Source organism: Pteropus vampyrus, unplaced genomic scaffold (genome assembly GCF_000151845.1).
Source record: "Pteropus vampyrus isolate Shadow unplaced genomic scaffold, Pvam_2.0 Scaffold182, whole genome shotgun sequence".
NCBI lineage: Eukaryota > Metazoa > Chordata > Mammalia > Chiroptera > Pteropodidae > Pteropus > Pteropus vampyrus.
The window spans coordinates 3,736,486-3,750,170 of NW_011888963.1; positions in this window are offsets into that span (position 1 = coordinate 3,736,486).

Below are 13,685 nucleotides of genomic sequence, written 5' to 3' on the forward strand. Positions count from 1 at the left end.
GTAGGGGTGCATATATCTTTGTGAATTAGTGTTTTGGATTTCTTTGGTTAAATACCCAGAAGTGGAATTGCTGGGTCATATGGTAGTTCTATTTTTAATTTTTTGAGGACTGACCATACTGTTTTCCATAGTGGCTGCACCAGTTTGCATTCCCACTAACAGTACTTTTATGGCCAGCAAAAGGTAGTGCATGTAAATAAGAATAATCCAAGATCAAAAATGCCATAAACTCCACCATGCTTTTGTAATTCTTGTTAATCTTTAGGAGCTTTCACACTTAGAATGTTTTATATCATCTCCGGGATGTGAAGTAGAAGAGTTTCTTAAGAAATATGCCTTTTTACAGATGTAAAACAGACACAGAGAATTTAAGTGATTATCTTAAGGTTGCATGACTGATGAGTGATCCCAATTCCCTGTTCACAGAGCACTGAAGCCCCTGAGACAGAAATGTATCTACTAATCTAATAGTACGAGTGAAATAAAGAAACATACTTTTTGTGTTCCCAGGAGGAAAACAGACTAGTAGTGCAAGTGTGCAAAAAAGCCTGCTCTGTCTTCTCTTTGCATCTCCCATCTCCTCAGTAATATGAAAAATCCAAGAGGAATAAGGTCACCATTCTGTTATGAAACAGTGAATAATCTCAAATTATCATATTAATTAAAACATTTCATTATTGGTGGAGAATTAAATTCACTTGTGTTAACTCTAAGTTTACATTGAATATTAATGACAGTATTCAAGAGAAGTAAATCTCAAATTGATGCTGTAAAATGTGCTAACATAGTCATGCTAAAACTGAGACAGCTCAAGCAATATGGCCTTTCCATGTTCTTCCTCTGCAAGTTCTAAGTTATGATTTTTCTTTTAGCTATTGAATAATAAATGCATTTGTCACGGAATGTCATCAGTCAGAGTACAGATTTAAATGAGAAATGGAATGAGCATTGATGCCTAACAATTGTGTTGCTGACCTTGGATAATGGTGTCAGTGATTTTCAGAATACTTAACATAGAGAAGAAATCCACTATCATTTTCATCACAAATTTGTCCCTGTTGTGTTATTTTGGTCAGGAACTAAGATCAGTAAAACTTTAACTTAGAAATTGTTAACATATGACATAAAACCTTCTGTTTTAATAGTTGAGGTAATTAATTTTAAATGAAGTAGAGCTGTAATCTCAACTATGTTCATATAAATATTGATCATTTGGAATAAGTTCTATTTAAATGTTTTCCAACAATTTGTACAAACCTGTAAAAGTGAATACAGCGGGAAGAGTTACAAAGCAATCCATCCTTTCTTATCAACTGGCTCACTTGTCAATCAAAGATTTCCTCAAATTTAGAATCTACAGATTGGAGTAAGGATTTTTTTTCAATATATTTACTAAGTTTCTTCTAGATATCTCACATTGTGGATATACCAGAGAGGCATGCAGGCTTCATATGTGTTTTCTGTAGTTAAACATTTACTAGTTAGGCTATACATTGGGGTAACTTTTAGAATACCCATTGGGAGATGAAGGTGGCCTAGCAGCAGAGAGGGAGGGCTTTCAATGATGAGCGTTATCAATGTCCAAAAATAAAGGAGAAATTCTCAGGATTCTGCAGCGTAGTGGGAGGTGGAAAAAACACTGAAAGAAGGTGAGAAGATAAGGACAATCGAGGGTGAAATGACCCACAGCAGTATTTCCAAACTATGTGTTTAGTTGAATGGCAAGAAGCGAATTGTAATCAAAACTCACATTCTCCACTGAAGTAGTATGTTGAAGATGGAGGAGTCGTTTGTAAACACGGTACTTATATTCTAATGGTTGTTCTTAATCATGACTAATTTGAATTATCAGGGGAGCTTTTAAGTATATGAATGACTGCACCCCCAACTGGGGATTCTGGTCCAGTGGGTATAGATTTAGGTCTTAGAAATTGCTATTTACAAAGGAAAGCAAATTCTATGGAAAATTCTAAAATTCAGAAAACCAGGGATACAAAGAGATTAGAACATACCTGATGGTATTTCAGACACCTCATCATATATGAAGATGTAGTGCGTGCTTCAAAATGATGATAACTTTATAGGTCTGAGACTTTACAGCAAAGGTATGTGATATTTGTCTTCTGCTCTTTGGGAGAGAATGAAAAACGGCCAGTAAACTTTACTCTTGGTCTCCTTCTTATCCCAGGGAGCCTCCTGGGAACTAGCACGGCAGTGGCTAGGGAAGTTACACAGAACGCTGAAGAACCATTGACACTATCTAATTTACTGAGTGGCCTTCAGGGGACACCCTTGTCAAAGATATTTTTTAGGTAACAACTTAGAACTCAGCATAAATAGAAACTAACTGTAAATAGATTTACAGATAAAATGATCAATATTTAGGATATCTACATTATACAAATACCTCAATTTTAGATCTTGTGGAAGTTAAAAGGTTAACTGCCAGAGATTGAAAAGGTTAATTCTGTCCTCTGACAACCAGAACAAGGCCCTGTCATTGCAGAACAGTTACTGCTCAGTGTCAGGAAGGAGAGATATGTATACACATATATATGTATATTGTAGAAGTCACATTTATAGAAGGTTAAAGAAGTTTTCAAATCTAAGTTTGTGAATGATAAACCACATTCCGGGAGCTGTAGAATGAGGAAGGTGATCAATCCATGTAATAACTAATAAACAAACAGGAAATATTAGCAAACAGGAAAATAGGTCAGTAGATATTATGACAAAATTTTGATCTTTTGCAGTCCTCAATCTTCAGTAAATTTTTTTTTCAGCACTGTTTAGAGATGTGAACTAACCTAGTCAGAACAATTTATTTAAACTACCATCATTTTAATAGGAATATACTTAGAAATGCAGATTATTTAACAAAACTATATTCTCAGAGGAATTGAGGTATAATTTTAAGGAGTTGCATGATTAGACCAACTGCTGCATCATGATGAATGTTAATTTTGTTAAAGTATAACTGTCCGTGTTCTATACACCATAATAAATATGCTGTTAAGAGTTGTTTATAGATTTTCTATCATGCCTCTAATTTAATTAAAGTTAAAAATGTTGGAAAACTTTAAAATTGTACGAGAACTTTCTAGTTCCTGATTGTCATTTGAGTTCCCACATTTAATTCTCACCTTTTCTAAATTCCTAATACAATCAAAAAGAAATAGAAAAAGAAAAGTACCCACACAGTAGTAGTGAAGAGGTAAAGCTGCCATCAAGTAGCCAGATAATTTGAGGAATTTCTGAAAGATGTAGTAGAAATAGTACCAGATCTGAGAGAAATATCTACATGCTAGAATATAATTAATTCATCCATCCATCCATTCATTTATTTATTCTTTTACTCACACAGTTTACAAATATTTATTGAGCACATATAATGTGTCCCACATTTTTGAAGTACTGGAGATCACAAACATGAACAGTATTGGCACAATCTTTGCTTTCATGGGATCTAGTGCAGGAAGACGTAGTACATAAATGAGTAAATAAACAAGATATTTCAAATACTGATAAAGGACTATAAAAAAACCCCAGAATATTGTGATGAAGAGGTTTCCTGCAGGGAGAGGAACTGGTGGTGGTATGAAGCCGCATTTTATTACAGGCAGAGATGACAATAGGGCTGAGATCTGAATAGTAGGAAGAATTAACCACAGGAAGATTTGAAGGAACAGCATTTCAGGAAGATGCAATAAGGAGTGCAAAGGCTAAGAAGAATCAAAGAAGTCCAGTGTGACCAAAGAAGAGTAAAAGAGGGAGTTAAAAGATGTGAGATCCAAAGAGGTAACTTTACTACAAAAGTAGCACAGCGTAAGCTTCAGGTCCCTCTTGAATCAATTCTTGCAAGACTGTGAACCTAATTTTGTATATTTTTCTTGAATTGGGTCCACCAAATTACATAAACTTAAGATCCTCAAAATTTAGATTCAACCCTGAGTCAGAGGACTAGGGTCAATGAATAAAACCTTGTAGGACCTAGAAAGGCATTTTAATTTTTTTTTTCTTGTTGACATGGGAACTTTTGAAAGGTTTGGGGCAAGATAGTGCTATGACCTGATGTATGCCATATATTTTAGAAGTATTTCTGTGGCAGCTGTCCTGTGGATGGACAACATGGGTGGATAGAAATATAAAGAGAGGCCCCTGAGGAGTTGCCCAAATTGCCTGAGAAATGGCAGGTTGGAACAGTGAGGTAGCAGTGGAGATAGAAGGGGATCTGTGAAAAAATTACCTGGGCAGCATCACTAAAAAATATCCTCCCAAGTCCAAGCTGAAGGCTTGGGTGGGAAGCGGGCAATGAGTAGAAGTCAAATATCAGTCCTACTGATGACTTTGAAAAATGTGCTCATGGAAGAAATGATGACAGAAAAGACTTATGAGATTTTTTTTTTAAAAAAAGTATAACATTCATTATTAGTGAAAGTGATGACAATGAACACTCGTACGCATAGTTAATAAAGTGCAAATTGGTACAAATTTTCCTGAAGAGAAATTGGTGCTATATATCATGAACTTTTCAGGGTGTGTTATTTTTGGTTTAGTAATTCCACTTTTAGAAAACTCTCTTGTGGAAATAATCAGACCACTGATCAAAGATGCACTTATAGAGATGTTCATAATAGCATTATTAATAATACAGAAAAACTGGAAAGCGGTTTTAATTTTCAATAATTAGGGTTTGAGTGAGTTCATTATGGTAATCCATACAATGAAATACTATATAGTCATTCAAAATAATGTATAAGCACACAAGTATTGCTAATGAGAAAAGCAAGCTAGAAAATATTTGTATATGAAGAAATATTTGTGCATGTGAATAAGAAAAAGTTGAGTGTATACCTACATGTTAACAATGTTTATCTTTCTGTGATTGGACTAAGGATGATTAAAAAATTTCTTTCTATCATAAATTTTGTGCAACATAAAAAATAAAAAAGTTTAATTAGTGGTAGTAAACATTTCTAGAGATAATTTGCATTGTGTTTGTTAATAGCTTTTGAGACTGAAGCAAATGTTTTTAGCCATGTGGGATGCATTTTATATGTAGCTATAATCCATTAAAAATTTATATCCATAATATGTTAGTTGCAGATACAATAGTATATACAGGAAACAGATGGAATGAAGTGAAAATAAGTAACTCAAGGTAAGTGATGTAGGCGATACAATTTGCATCAGGAGATCAGTAAAGAGAACATTAAAGGGATCTAGGGAGTCAGCTCATTCTGCCTTTTGCATGAAGTGAGATGAGTTTAGCCTTTAAGGCTGGCTGGTAGGATTGGATTCAGCAGATGAGAGTCTTTTGGATGCAGAGATTAATGATTTTTGAGGGGAGAAGTAAGTGGTTGGTAAAATTAGGCCTTGTTTGCATATTAGAAAGAATAAAGTTGTAAGATTAGATCTGTTGACTCTGAGAAGGATATACCTGCCCAATAGGACTCCTTGTGTTTAACTGGGCTCAAATTTATAATCAGAGTCTAGCAGCTATTGCTGATGGAGGCCTTTCATGCATTCTGCATTTCAGGGAAAAGCCACAGGCTGAGTTGCCAGCCTCCTGCATTGTGTAACTGGTGTCTGAGTCAGTCCTTATAAAAGAGTTCCTAGAATCACATTTCAACCAATGGGCTGAGACTTGCCCTATCCAATCAGAGCTGCTCAGCTATATCCTCATTTTCATATTTACTGACCAATGAGAACAGCTCTGTAACAACCAATCAGGACATGCTACTCCAACCAATGAGGAAGGTGCTATTTGGGTCCATAAACCTGTGCAAATTTGGTTTCCTCATTTGCATAAAAATGGACCAATCAGGAGCCAGGGCAGTCACTTCCTTTATATAAGAAGGCATCCCCTTGGTCTCAGGGGAGCTCACTTTCAGTTTCCCCTGGAGGCTGTGTTTCTTTGATTTGCAAACTGTTCACCTGAAGAAAGTTTCTCCTTTTGCTGTACCCCAAATTGGGGACTTCTGTTGGCATTGGGTTGGTGGCAGCAAACTTTTGTTGATGGATCTGTAGTAAACTAGGAAGAATTCATAAATTTCGTTATGAATCCATAATTCACAATGGAATAGGTGTCAGGAAATTACCATGACTTCTTGAACTATGGAGAAATGATATATACATGGCATTTTAGTAAAATTCCACTGGCCTGTGATAGACACAGGGTTTGTCACATGGTGGCTGTGAAACCATCAAGGGAAGCATCAGCAGTGCTTAATACACCAAAGAGGGGAGACCAAAAAGACCCCTATGTTTCGAAACTGGAAACATAAGGTAATGGGAGACCAGCCTGGAGAAAGTGTGAGATGAAGCTTGAAGAGCATAACATGCATATTCCTTCTAAAAGAGGTAAGGAGGAATAAAATCCACAGTGTAGTTTTCCTAAATTTGGGTTCTGAGTTATTGATGTAGCCCATTAACCAATTATGGTTGCCTGTGAAGACTTTGCTGGACTCCACAAGAAAGGACACATTGGCATATGGTTTGTGTTCTTGAACTAAATCATGACTCACTCACTTCTAACTGCCCTTAATTCCATGTGTCATACTTGGGTTATCATGGCCACAGAATTAGCTATTGATACTTTGATATCCATTGACCATCAGTTTTCATGCTCAAGATTATGTACCTAATCTGGCTTCTGTGACTGAAAATGCTGTGTCTTCATTCTGTATACATGTCCTAGGCAACCTGAGGTCATTTCTTTCCCATTTTTAAAAAATTATTTTAAAATAATTTAGATTCATGGAGAAGATGCAAAAATAGTACTGAGAGTTCCCTTATACCTTTCATTCTTCCTCTAATGTTAACATTTCAGATAACCATTGTATCAAAATGAAGAAACAATGCTATTAAACTAAAAATTTTATTCTGATTCCATCAGTATTTCTACTACCCCTTTTGCTGTTATAGGATCCAATTCAGAATCTCATATTGCATTAGCTGTTGTTTCTTCATAGTCTCCTTCATTCTGCGGTGGTTTCCCAATATTTATCTTTCTTGACCATAAGACTAATGAAGAAAAGTCAGTTTTTTTGTCAAATTTCCCTCTGTTTATATTTGTCTAATGTTTTCTGATGCTTAGATTGAGGTTATTTATTTTTGTCAGGAACACCACAGAAATGATGTTGTGGCCTTCTCAGTGCAACCTGTCAGGTTGAATCGTGTTGATATATTTTATGCCATTTATATTTATTTTTGTATCTCTCTGTATACAATAAAAACAGTTAAGTTTATACTGATATTTCTGACTCCAGTCCAGCATGACAGGGCACATTCTAGCCTTCTCCATTTCCTAATTTGTAACTTAGTTCTCCAACAGTGATAAACATGGCTGTCATTATCTACATGTTATTTACTTATTTTTTTCAACTCTAGTATAGACATAAAGTTTTTTTTGAAATTGCTAACACATACCCCTGTGAGAAACAAATTTATCAACTAGACAGTTTTCTTGTATAGTTCTTTTGTCTTTACCCTTAGAGTATTCAGTCAAAATACTATTTTCCAAGTTAGATTAGTTCTTTCCTCACCCCTTTCACTGAGGTTATATTATTTATTTGTAATTCAGTTAAGTTCATGTATTACAATTTGTATTCTATTTTATGTTTTCTTTATTTCTAGTTCTTTTTAAATTGACATCAGGAGAATTTACTCTCTGTGGTGTGCATTTAGTTATTTGAGAGAACTGTGTGTTTACCACCACAATCATGATACAGAATACTTTATCACCTCAAAAAAATCTCTCCTTCTGTCATTCTATAGTTAACTTCATACTTTACCCTCAATCCTGGGCAACTACTGATCTTTTTTCTATTCCTATCTTTTTGCCTTTTCTAGAAAGTCATATAGGTGAAATCACACACCCTTTTGTCTCTGGCTTCTTGCAATTAGCAAAATTTATTTAAGATTCATCCATGCTGTTGCCTGAATAAATAATGTTTCTTTTTATTGCTTAGTAGTATTCTACTGTATATATGAACCACATTTGTTTATTCACTGGTAGAAGAACATCTGGGTTGTCTTTAGTTTTTGACAATTATAAACACAGCTGATATAAATATTCCTGTACAGGTTTTTGTGTGAACATAAGTTTTCATTTCTCTTGGGTAAATGCCTAGAATTGGGATTGTTGACTCATATCATAAGTATGTACTGAACTTTATAGGAGACTGTGAAACTATTTTTTCAAAGTGATTATACATTATATAATCCTACCAGCAGTGTATAAGAGTTCCAGTTTCTCCATCTCCTCTCAGAACTTGATGTAATAAGGGTTTTTGTTTGCCATCCTGATAAATGTGCATTCATATAATATTTACATTTTCCTAATGACTGGCAATGCTGAGCATCTTTTAACATGCTTATTTTTCATTGGGCATTTTCTTTTTGGTTAATTGTTCAGATCTTTTGTTCATTTATAAAAAATTAGATTGTTTTCTTATTGCTTAATTTCGAGAGTTCTTTATATTGTATATGCAAGTACTTTGTTAGAATGTGATTTGCAAATATTTTCTCTCAAAATTTGTGGCTTGTCTTTTCATTCTCTTAATGGTATCTTTCAAAAAGTAGAGGTTTATAATTTTGATAAAGCTCAATTTATCATTACCCAGCCCCCCATGAATTGAATACTTGGTGTCATATTTTAAAAATATCTTTGCCTATATTGAGTTTTAGAAGATTTTTTCCGATTTTTTTTCTAGAATTTTGAGAGTTTACTTTTTACATTTAGGTATGTACTGTTGTTCATGTTTTTCTGAGTTTTCAGGTTTTCAATCACCATATGATGAAAAAGTGATCTCTCCTTTTTTGAAATTCTTTTTTGCTTTTGTGAAATATTAGTTGACTATATTTGTGTAGGACTGAACACTCTATTCTTTTCCATTGATCTATGTGTTTATCTTTTTGCCAATATCATTCTTTGATACTTTCTTTTACCCAGGGGTGTTTAGAAGTGTTTTGTTTGATTTTCTACTATTTAAGGATTTTTTTCAGATATCATTCTGTTATTGGTATTTAAATTCCATTTTTCTCAAAAGATAGGCCTTGTTTGATTTCTATTCTTTGAAATCTGTTGGTATTTGATTTATTGGCGTAATATCATTTATCTTGGTGGATATTCTATTTACACTTGAAAAGAATGTATATTTTGCTGTTGTAGAGTGGAGCATTCTATAAATGTCAATTATGCCAAGTTGGTTGATACTGCTGTTTGGGCCTTTTATATCTTTTCTGATTTTTCTATCTATCTGTTCTATCTATCCTGCTATAATTGTGGATTTGTCAGTTCTATTGATATTTAAGTTGCCTTAAATTTATTCTACTTTTACAAATATCAATACAATGAATATCTTTCACTTTGTGAATATTTATTATTATTTCTCTAGATAAATTCCTAAAAGCAGATCTATCAGTCTAGATGTTTTGCTCATTTTCAAACTTTTGAAGATAATTGCCAAATCACCTTTCAGAAAAATCATGCCAATTTACTATTCCATTGAGATAATATAAGTGTTTGTTTTTGGAAGGGGAGTTTCTTTACCTAATTCTTCCAGATGAGGAAGAAGCAGAGAGAAACAAACTTTTCATGGTAAAATAAAATTGAGAGACAGTTTTATGTGTGATGATTTTATCTGATACTTCCTAGATGAAAACAGCAAAGAGCAGCTATCTAAAGAATGAAATGATAGATAAAATCTATCATAAAATAAACACAGATAAAATCTGTGTTTTGTAAACATTCTCTTAAAGACAAAATTAAAGGATATGCTTTTTGCTCTCATTAAAAGTTCTTTGAATTCTTGAATTTTTAGTCATTTTCTCATTTTTTAGTGTAATTTGAGCATTTCCACTCCTCCTTTTTTCATTTTTCAAGGTTTTTTACTTTCCTCAGGTTCTGGTTCAAATACCTGTCCCTCCTGAAGTTATTTCTGATTTCCTCAAACCTGGCAATTGTTCAATCACTCTTAGAATTCTGCATGGAACTTTATACTTTTGGTTTTTAGCACCAATAATTTTATGTACTTATCCCATCTTAGCAATGTTTAAACATTCATCGAACACAAGATTCCTGTCTTGTGCTTTTTCTGTTTCTCTAAAGATGAGTCTACTAGTTTGCAACATAATTTGAGACTGTAAACTCTGTAACAACAGGACACTTTTTTTCCTCATTATTCCATTTCCAGTGCCTTTCACACTGCTTGAAACATTGTTGGAGCTCAATAAACATTTTTTTTTTAAATAAACGAGTGAACAAATAGATTTATAATGAATTTAGTAGAGGAGAGTTATTTTCCAAAAAATCATATGCTGCGCTTTCCTTTGTAGCAATCTCATCAGGAAGGAAAGAGTGTTTTCCTCTTAAGGAAAGATTTAAAGCAATTAGGTTTAATTTTCCACCAAAGGGAGAACAAACCAATCTGGGTTTACAGTGTCAAAATGAGGAAAAAAATGTCTACCTGGGTTTATTGCCCAGGAATGAGAAAACGAAAGGGTTTAGGCCTTTTGGGAGGTAGAAAGTCCTAAACCCACTTAGATGCTGCAATTCCAAAGGTCCGAGGGGATACCTATGAGGACAGAACTGTGGCCTTAGTGACAAGCAAAGCCTTCTGTGGCCAGGCTTGGCTTGAAAGTGAATGAAGCTACCATGTAGTTGCCCATCAACAAGTAGAGCTTGTTGGCTTAGACCACAGATGGCACACCAGCTTGGACAGATGGTGAGAGACTAGTGCTTCACAGTGGCATCCTGTGGCCCCAAAGAACAAATGACAGTTGTGGCAGTCACAGACTGAGGCTCTTCTCTGCTCAAAAACTAGAAGGCTCAAAGGTCTACTTTTTATATCAATCTATGGGATTTATTTTGGCAGTTTTAGGGAGGGTGCAGAGACCCCCAAAATGACTGGTTATATCTTCCAATTTGGGTAGGGAATTGAGCTCCTTCTAATTAATTTGAAAAAAATTAAAGGATTAAAGGATTGCGATGTACCATGTACCTTGCATGTCCCAGAGCAATATGTAGCTCAATAATTAACATTTTGTTTTTTTTTCTAGTCACATCCTCTCAGGGTTAGGAAGTTCTTTTTCAGATCTATAGGATATCGTTATTGAGTAAGCCTTCTGCTAGCAAAAGGAATACTCCAGCTTTAAGTCCAACTTTCAGTCCAGGAATGCATAGGTTTCTGGAATAATTCTGAAGCTTTAGTGTCTTTAAATTATTGTTATTGACCTTAGTTTCCCTTTCTTTGTATGGAGCAATATTGAGTGACTATATGCTTGGCTGTGTCCCCATGCCCACTGCAGCATTTAATTTTCACTAACAATGTGTGCTATGGGGGTGTTTTAGGAAGTATTCTTCCAAGCTTTACATTTAACATCAAAAAAATGCTTGAAGACTAGCTTTTGTTTGAGACCAGCTGTTTAGCTTAAGTTTAAATTACTTTTTGAAACACGTTTCCTTGTTGAATATGTGCAAATTACATTTTGGATGTGAAACTGGTGGTACGTAGGTGAAGTGTCTTTGCTTGCATCCTTCCATCAAGCTTCTCGCCTTTGTCTTTATTCCGTTTTCTTCCCAATTAAATAAATGAGGTCCTCTGTGCATCAATGATTATAAAAGAGTTGAAACTAAAGTCTGTATTGAGGATCAGGGTACAGCTGGATTAACTATATTTTCCTCCCTTGCTTTTCCATGTGGGATTAACCATAGAACTGGGGGGCACATTGCTGGGTACCCTCACACTTCCAATATCTCCATATAATGCTCTGCTGTTTTAGGAGAAAAATTAAAATGCTGCCTTTGGAAATGAGATAGACCAGGCAAAAGTTTACAAACTCAGCAAGTAGTTTAAGAACCATAAGTAAAAAAATTCTGTTTGACAATGTAGAGGTGTTTTTCCCCCAAGGGAGAATGAAAACCAGAAAGATGATGAGTTTATCTATGGAGGAGATACAGCAGTGTTGGTTATCTAGGTGTGTCCCATCTCTCATCAATTGCATCCACATGACTTCTAAGATAGTCCTTAGTTTTCCAGGGAAACACCAGAAATGCCATTGTTTTGCAAGATCATTGAACTGGTTATTCTCTACCCCGTGCCCATTTTTCCTTCTCTGCTCCGGGCTGTGTTAGTAGCCTCCCTTGCCTTGACTTTTAGCTAGTTTCCACCAATGAGAAGTTGCCACAGCAGATGACAGAGCCAGAGGAGAATGAGGTGGTGGTATCTCTTGGTCACTCCCACTCCCCTTTTACCTTGTCATGATTCCAGCAGTGGCTTTTCCTTCTGAGATTACAACTCCTACAGTTCTGACAGGCCTTTAGGTACACTGTGTTTTCTTCTCTAGCCTCTTTAGGGCCTGTTGGTGGAAACAGTTTCCTGCTGATGTAGTCCCTAAGGCTTCTGCTTCCCTTGCAGATTATCTTAACCCTTGCCTCACCTCTGTAAATAAATAGTCTCTTTATTAATTTACCTTCAAAATCCCAGCTGAATGTGTCTCTGTTTCCTTCCAAGACATTGAGTGCCAAAGCATTAAACTTTTTTCCAAGTACTGGGCCAATGACTCTGAGTTTACAGCTCTTTTCCGATTGCTTCCTGGATAGTAAGTGGTAATTTTATAATGACTTTTAAGTATCGACTGGGGTCCCATTTTAAAGCGTTAGTCTTAAATTGTTGAGCCCGGTTATTTTAAACTTGAGGAGAGGGAAACTTCAGTGAAAAGGATGTGGATTATAAAAACGGACTCAACCGAATTAGAACTTCACCTTGGCTCATTTGGAAGTACTGGACCAGTAAGTTAGGCCTAATTATTTGTTCTGGGTCAAATTGGGATCTAGACTTGGGCCTGAGGGAAGAGTGAACAAATAGTAGTGGTCCATTTTAGAAGCATTGATGAGTAGGGCTTGCGTAGTGTTTGTCTGTAGGAAGCACAAGTGTTGGGCAGCCCACCGAACACAAACCTGACTCCAGTTGCTTTCCTGTGGTTTGCAAAACAACCTGTGCCCTTACCATATGGTCCCACAGCTTTGTTAACAGTTGTTACCGACGAGTGGTTTGGTAACAATTAGCCTGGAGAGGTAAGAACAGTGGATGTTGGAGCTCTAGTTTGTGGTTTTCCCTTAATTTATGAATAAATTCCAAATAAAAGTGAGAGTGAATGGGTGATAGAGCTTCCTTTGTTTTGTGTCGATGTTTCAAATAATTTCATCTTTCCTCTTAATGTGAGAGATGGGAAAGGGAAGAAGTTGAGAATTAAGGACCATGTCATTTCACACACCTGGGATGAGCTGGCTGTGGAGGAGGGGCACATCTGAGGACTCAGCTCCGGTAACCCTTGGTAAGAATAGTGGTTATTTCTAGGAAAGCTTTAGATAACTAGGGACTTTAAAATTCAGATAGAGACCCACTGAGAAACTTTGAGTCATTTATTTGTAATTTTACTTGTTAGAAAATAATATCTTGAATTCAGTACCACTCAATAGTTATTGAAAGTTTATGGAGTATTTTTTTGGATATAAGTCCAACTACTTTTCTAGATCCTATAAAATGCATTCAGGAGTTATCAGACAAGGGAAATGCTTCCTCGCCCTGCATCACTTTAGCACCCAAGTGCTTTTACTCAGCCTGGTTTTGTTGTCTTTGCTTCGTGTTTTTGTTGACCTGCTTTGTTAGAAACAGCCC